Raw genomic sequence first — 7,956 nt, forward strand, 5'->3', positions numbered from 1 at the left:
TATAGTGAACTGGCATTCATTCTATAGCAAACAGAATTGTAAACAGCATTTTATCATGAGCCAATAACACCTTCGGATTTAGCACAGTCTTATTGCAGTGTAATAATGTGACTCTACGTGAGAAAGGTAGAGATTTAAATGAGGTAAAGAGGAGACAACTGTAGGAGTGGAGAACAGGAATTAAAGAAACGTTGAGAAGAGAATGATTCACCATAGAGAGAGGACAGATGAGTGCACATAATTGTTATCAGAGATGCTTGAATGATGCTTGACTTCACTGAATCTAAGGCACCATCAAATGTAAGATGCCCCCATAGTTTATGTACCACTGAGAGGAAAAAATGCTGCTAATTAACTTACAGCAGTCAACGATTATAGGATGAATCCCGACTTCACCAATGTTAAATTGTAAAACATGTGTATGCTGGAATAAAAGAAATAGGTATTATACAAAAACTGATGATCAGACACACTTCTTGGACACCAAGGAGACAACATTTATCGTGCACTTGTCTTCAAGGCCTTATGCCCAGGTGGGAGATGGGGTGGTGCCTGGGGTGGTAGCAGATAAAGAAATGAATGGGAAACTCCTTTTAGTCACTAAGAAACTTACACTGGGGAATTCCCTGAAGGTCCATGGGTTAGGACTTGATGCTTTCACTGCTCAGGCCCAGGTTCAATCCCTGGTGAGGGAACTAAGATCCCACAAGGCTGTGCAAAGTGATAAAAAAAAAAAGAAAGACAAAAGATAAAAAAGTTCACACTCATAGTAGGCATGGTTCAAAATCATTCAAAGGAGGGAGAGGTTACAGATTTTGCTGTTTATGGTAAATTTTGAGCAATGGCTAGATATAATTTCAACTAATAGGAAAGGAGGGAAGGGAATATTATCGTGGCAGAAAGCGTGGGTGTGTTCAGGGAACTGTGAGCAAACACTCCACCAGATGTACAAAAATCCTGGGTTCACATCCTAGCAGTTCCAGGACCCCAGTGTCAAGGGTTCTTCTAGGTTCATTCCACTTGAAATAAACCTGGGGAAGAAATTGGACGGCTCTTGTCTGGGCCCACGAATGTCAAAGAAAAACCAGAGCTCTGGGTTGTAATCAACTTTAGAAAGTTAGGACTCTTCAAAACCACTTTGATTTTGTTCTTCCCTCTGCAGAAGGGAGACCATGAATTATAAAAAAATGGAAAGCTGCTGAGTTTCAGGGAACCAATGAGGCAGGAAAATAATGATGATGATAGTGGAGAAAGTTCATGTTAAGTTCAGCGATGTTTAGAAGTGCAGCCTGTGTGCTGACATTGTCTTAGACCAGGCAGCCAGAGGAAGAAGCTAGTCCAGCGGAAGGTGAGGAGTCTGGGTCTGGCAGGCAAGCGGAGATGTCAAGTAAAAACTTACAAGGCTGGTCTAGGGCTGAAGGGAATAAAGGTTTGGGACTATCTTCCCAGATGTGCTTAAGGAAGCTCTATCAAGGGGAAGAAAACTCCTCAGAAGAAAAGCAGAAGAGAGGAGGTCTGGAGATAAAAGCTTGGGAGTACTTATTTAGGTGGGAAGAGGAATGCTGATCAGAGAAATAGAATAAACTGAAGACTGTCACAGATACAGTAAGAAGGAATACTCTCAAGTCGGGGAGAGGAGGGCTGGGGCAAATAAAAACATAAAAATTGAGAAGGGTAAGGGCTGTGAACAAACAAAGCAAGATGGAGGCCAGCGGCTGGATGGGATCAATCATGCACGAAGGGGACTTCCCCGGTTTCCAGTGGTTAAGACTCTGAACTCCCAATGCAGGGTGCATGGGTTCAATCCTTGGTCAGGGAACTAAGATCCTACATGCCACATCTAAAGATCCCATGTGCCTCAGTGAAGACCTGGCACAGCCAAATAAATAAATATTTTTTTAAAATCGTGTAGCTAGATGATGGCCTTCCTTGGCAAAGAAGAGGAACCAGTCTCTCAAGTACAAAAGGTTTATGTGGGTAGAAGCAAAAATGTTCAGAGAACTGCTGTTTACAATAGGAGATGGTTTTAGACTCTCGTTTTCTTGGAGGACTTCAAAAGATACTATGGCATAACTGGCCTGGATGAGGTTGTGGTTTTAATGGAGGGTTCTTCAAACTCTTCTATTGGAGTTGGTGGAAGTGGTCCAAGAATGGTGTTTATAACCTGGTTCCCGGGTCTGTGGACCCTGCTTGGGAAGCAGCAGTCTTGAGTGGTTAAGACTCTGCACTTCCACTGCAGGCGAGTGTAGGTCCGATCCCTGGTGGGGAAACTAGGATCCCATGTGCCTCTGGGCAGGGCAACTGCAGTGCGGAAAGGGAAGCGTGCGGAGTGCATTTTCTGCTCCAAGAGCACTGCAATGAGAGCTGGATGTGTGGCTCCTAATTCATTTCTCACATGAACCTCACGGGGGTCTCAAGGATTTTCATTCTACATACCGATTGAAATGTGCTATCTTCCATAATTGTGTTCAGCCCATCAGGTAGGTGGATTTGCATGAAAGAATTCATTGCTCATAGTATTTTCAGGCAAAAAGTGATTTATTTCTTTACTTAGAGAAGCGGATGAAAAATGAAACCCAAACTGGCCTGGGTTGTGCCGAAACATGTCTGCCTGGAGTTATCCTAACAGCCAGTTGGAATTGAGAGTTAAACTAGGCCATGGGCTTAGCTCCTTGAGACCAGAAGCTGAGCTGTTGGACCAGCAGCCTTTCAGAGCAGTCTACACATCCCCAACCTTCTACCCCTAACCCCACACCAATCACTAAGCAATGTGACGCAAGTTAAAACGGTACCCACGGGGAAGGCTGTGCTCCAGCGTGTGTCTGAGGGCAAGAACACCGGCCTATCTGCACTGAGAGCTAAATCCCATGCAGGAAGGGACCTATGTCCCAGCCTGTCCAACCTCCAGAGCTATCTGAGGGCAACCCACACCTGTAGTATAAACACACTCTCCATCAGTGGATTCATTAAAATACTCAGTCCTCACTTTCAGACCTGCAGAGGTCATCATGAAATGGCATTTGGGTCAACTTTGAGAATATCAGGTTTGGGATTTATTTTAAAAGATAAATTAAAAAATCAACTTCAGGTGTAGTACACCATGTTGAATCTAAACTGACCAGGTTTATGATGGCGAGTGCTGTTTAGTCCATTTAGCCCAAGGTATCTCACATTAAACATGCTTATTAATAACCTGCAGACCTTGTTAAAATGCAGATTCTCATTTAGTAGGTTTGGGAGGGGACCTTGGCTTATGCGTTTCTTTCATTCTTTTTAAGAAATTAAAAAAAAATTTTTATTTTTACTTTATTTTACTTTAAAATACTGTATTGGTTTTGCCATACATTGACATGAATCCACCATGGGTGTACATGAGTTCCCAAACATGAACCCCCCTCCCACCTGCCACCCCATATCATCTCTCTGGATCATCCCCGTGCGCCAGCCCCAAGCATCCTGTATCCTGCATCAAACATAGACTGGCGATTCGTTTCTTGCATGATAGTATACATGTTTCAGTGCCATTCTCCCAAATCATCCCACCCTCTCCCTCTCCCTCCGAGTCCAAAAGTCCGCTCTACTTTGGCTGAGCTGCATCTTAGCTGTGGCAGGTGGAATCTTAGTTCTCCAATTAGGAACTGAACCAGGTCCCCTGCATTGGGAGTGCAGACTTTAGCCACTGGACCTCCAGGAAAGTTCCAGGATTATATGTTTCTAACAAGTGGCCTGGAGACGTCAGTGCTGCTGGCCTGCAGACCACATCTTAAGTAGGGAGGCCCTAGGGACCCCTCTCTCATAATTTAAAGTTGAGCTCAGATATTGCCTCCCCTTTGTGACTTTCTCTTACATCCTCTCCCATCCCGAAGCACAACTTATCTTTAACTCATCTATATTTCCAAAGCATGTTATACATTTGTGCACTGAGGCATTTCCTTGATGTTTTGATTATTCTCCTTAATCCCTGCTTCCCAGGCCTGGATTAGTCACCTGGCAAACTGTTGAGAAACTGTCAGTGCCTGAGTCCCACTCCCAGAGTTCATGATTTTCTTATAATCCCAACTCTTTTTTGGTGGTGGTGGTTGTTAATAACAGTAACTCTTTTTAAAAGGCTCATACCAAGTCTGAAATAAATTTTGAGGGGAGAGTTTTGCATAGTTTGCAAACGGTGTTCCCTGGAACCCAAGAGGTTCTCTGGGCGGGTGCTTCAGGTTCTGCTCTGGGAGTGAGAGATGCTGCAGTAGGGTTTAGAGGAGACAAGAGGTGAAAATGGCAAGATACAGGCCAGAAAGAGAACTGGGGCTTCTGGCCCCCAAACCTTTTCACTTTTATGGTTTCCCACAAGAAAGCTGTGTGGTATGAGACACAAAGGGCCCAAAGGGCTCCTATCAACATTCCTTAATCCAGAAGGGACCTGGCCTCCTGGCGTGGGTGGAATGAAGGCCAGAGTTGGGAGTGACAGGCAGGCAGGTACTACCATGTAGAGCTTTGGTTTTCTGCTCCAACACTGGATTTGCCCAAACTGCTTGAAGGAAGATTTTAGACCCAGGTCCTGGTCCTCTGGTTGCCAGCCTCTTCTGACCTCCTGCCTTTACCCAGTTCCTCCTTCCCATCACCTTTCCTTTCTCCCAGAGAGCACTCCTCCTCTGCACGCAGTAGGAAGCTGGCAGCTGCGGCCCTGTATTTCTGATTACCCACCACGTCCAGGCTACCGTGGCCTTGAAGGGCTGCAGAGCGAGGCCATGAGCCTCTCTCCTTCCTCCTGTGAGCAGAGAGAGTGCATGTGAGTGAAAGCTGCGGCAGAGGATGTAATTACAGGTGTAACAAGCCTAACAATGTCAGCTCCGAGGGGCAGGGCTTTTGTCTAGCTGCTCAGCTGCTGTATTCCAGGGTACATAACAGTGTCGGCACGTGCTATTTGCTCAGCAATTTTGATGGAAAGAAGGAGTGAAAGCTATTTTTTAAACTGAAGTATAATTGATTTACAATGTTTTGTTAGTTTCTAGTGTATAGCAAAGTGATTCAGCTATACATAAAAAATATGAATTTTCTTGTCATCTTTGAGCAGGGGTCATACTAATCTCTGTATTGTTCTGATTTTAGTATATATGTGCCAAAGTGAGCACTAAAGCTGCTGTTTATAACTGCTCACTATGCACTAGACACTGTGCTATGTATAGATTATAGAAATTTCTTCTCTCCAAAATCTCAGGCTTTGTATTTTTATTTTAATTTCAGTTACCCTTGACTATCATCTTTTTTATTGAAATGTTGAAGAAGGAGATAGTTGTACTTCATCTATTATTGCAAAGATGTCCCCAAACTAAGATATTTTCCTCATAGTTACACCTTTTACGTGTAAGGACACATGTACGATTTTTGCCAAAATGATTTTTTAACTCTGCTGTTTGTACAGAAATTGCTTCAAAGGTACTGCATCATAGCTTTGTAATTAGAAAAAAGGATGCCTTATCTTTTTATCTAATTTCTTTTCATTTTATCTTTCACTTATTCATGTTCAGTATGGAGGCAGGAAGCTAGATATAAAGTGAACGCATTTTGCCAGCTATGTGACCTTGAGTAATTTAATTAATTTCTCTGAGTTTTAATCTCCCTATCTGAAAAAAAAAAAAGAGGATAATTCTGGCCTCTTAGTGTGGATGGGAGGAATGAGTTAGAGGGTCTGAAGTATTCAGTTCAGAAAATTAAAAAATAGACAAAGGGGAGAAGGAAAGGGATGAGGAGGAAGAAGAAGGATAAGAAAGGGAAGAAGGAGAGGACGAGCAAACTTTTAATTTTGCCAAGTGAAATTATTTGAAACCACACCCACAAGCCAATCTATAATTGCATCTATAACTGCAATCATTTCTAACGCTCAGTTGTTCAGTCGTGTCCGACTCTTTTAGACTCTATGGACTATAGCCTGCCAGGCTCCTCTGTTCATGGGATTCTCTGGGCAAGAATACTGGAGTGAATTGCCATTTCCTCCTGCAAGGGATTTTCCCAACCCAGGGACTGAACCTGAGTCTCCTACATTGGCAAGTGGATTCTTTACCACCTAGAAAGCCCACAGTCATTCCTAAATCAGCAACAAAAATTTTCACACTGAAAATGTAGGAAGATGTGATCTCAGAATATAAAATCCTTCTAGTCTGCTCTTTACCCTGACATTTTCATCAAAAGAACAGATGAAAACTGTCATGGACCAGCTGGAGTGTTGGGGGGCCAACTTTCCAGGGAACTGTCTCACCCTTCATTTTGCAGATAAAAAGACAGAGCCAGAGAGGCTGAGTAACAGGCTTTATGTCAGATGGCTAGTTATTAAAGAAAAAGTAATACCCTAATACGGACAAAAGTATCTTGTCCAGATACCCTAAATTAGTTAGTATCCATCAGACTACGCAAAGCTGGTGGCAACATGTGACCTGGGTTGAGGCTTGTCCTTTTGGCTCCAAATTTCATCCTCTCAGCCCTCTGACACCCTGGGACACCTATGAATACCCTGATCCTGGTACTACATGGGTTCTCTGAAGTTGGAATGAGATGGCCCAGCTCTCAGGATTTTTCACTGAATCTTGCTATTCATTGAGCCTCATGGAGTATATTTCTGGCCTCAGGAAAACTCCTTTGTAAAAATTTTCTTGTCATGGAATACCTTCCAGGTTGCATTTGTTCTCAGTGACTTGCTGTTTCCATTAGACTCAGTTACCAGTGAAAGAACAAGGGCTTCAGCAGAAAGAAGTCTGGAAGAGGCAATCCAGACAGTACATCAGCTCTCTCCATGTAGACCTCAGGGACGGAAAACTTGGGCTTTCTAGCTCACCGCATGCAGCCTTAGAGTGTGGCCCTTGACCTCATGGTTCAAGACAGTGGCAGGAGCTTGAGCCATCATTGTTTTTTCGATTTTTATTTTATTATTTTTTCTAGTCCTGCCACATAATATGTGGGATCCTAGTTTCCTGACCAGGGATCAAACCCGTGCCCCTTGCAGTGGAAGCATGGCATCTTAACCGCTGGACCATCAGCCATCATTTCTGCCACTGGAGAAGCAGGATGCTTAAGGGGATGAAGAGGAAAGGGAACATGCCTGTAATCTTTCAAGGAAAGTTCCAGGAGGCTGTCACACACTTCCCACTGGACAGAACTTGGTCCCTTGGCCACATCTACCTGCAAAGAATGCTGGGAAATGTATTTATTCTGAATAGGCATATACCTAACCCCCAAAGAGGAAATGCTGAAAGAAAGGGAAAACACAGAGTATAGGATAGAGCAGTTCCTGCCATGCCACTGAATAGGGCACTCCCCTGTTTCCATGTGCTGTGCTGTGCCAAGTTGCTTCGGCTGTGTCTGACTGTGTGACGCTATGGACTGTAGCCTGCCAGGCTCTTCTGTCCATAGGATTCTTCAGGCAAGAACACTGGAGTGGGTTGCCATGCCCTCCTCCAGGGGATCTTCTGAAGCACCAGTGAAGAACTATAGGGAAGCTCCTCTCTAAGCACATGTATGGCTGATGCATCCGCTCTCCCTGCCTCTCACGCATACACCTTCCTCACCTTTCTGTTATATCTCAAGTGTGAAGCAGACAGAGAGAAACGGGGCTTTCTAATGTACTGTGGTAATGTCTAGAGCTTCAGCTACAACTAAGCTCAGGGAGACTTGGAATGTTTCTGAGCCTGGAAATAGGAGTGAGTCCCCATCGTTGTTTATTTTGGGAGAGGGAGGAGCTCTCCATTTCCCACCAACTCTGCCAATTGGGAGAGAAAGCAGTGGGGTCAGGAAACCTAGGACAATTCTCCTTGCGGTAGACTATGGAGTCCCAAAGATTCCGCTCCCACCAGCTGCCCCACTTGTTTGGTGATTGCTCCCTGAGCTGTTCTCTCCAGAGGGCAAGCTGGCCTGTAATCCCCACCCTCTAGAGGAAGTTTAATTACTACACCCAAGAGGGCAGGACATGGTCTC

The 7,956-nt window shown here is 44.3% G+C and overlaps 1 pseudogene; it reads right to left on the reverse strand.

The window, feature by feature from the left end:
- Positions 1-5,032: 5,032 nt before the first annotated feature.
- Positions 5,033-5,123, reverse strand: LOC138445483 (U6 spliceosomal RNA; annotated as a pseudogene).
- Positions 5,124-7,956: the final 2,833 nt, after the last annotated feature.

The sequence above is a fragment of the Ovis canadensis genome, chromosome 8 (genome assembly GCF_042477335.2).
Source record: "Ovis canadensis isolate MfBH-ARS-UI-01 breed Bighorn chromosome 8, ARS-UI_OviCan_v2, whole genome shotgun sequence".
Classification (NCBI taxonomy): Eukaryota; Metazoa; Chordata; class Mammalia; order Artiodactyla; family Bovidae; genus Ovis; species Ovis canadensis.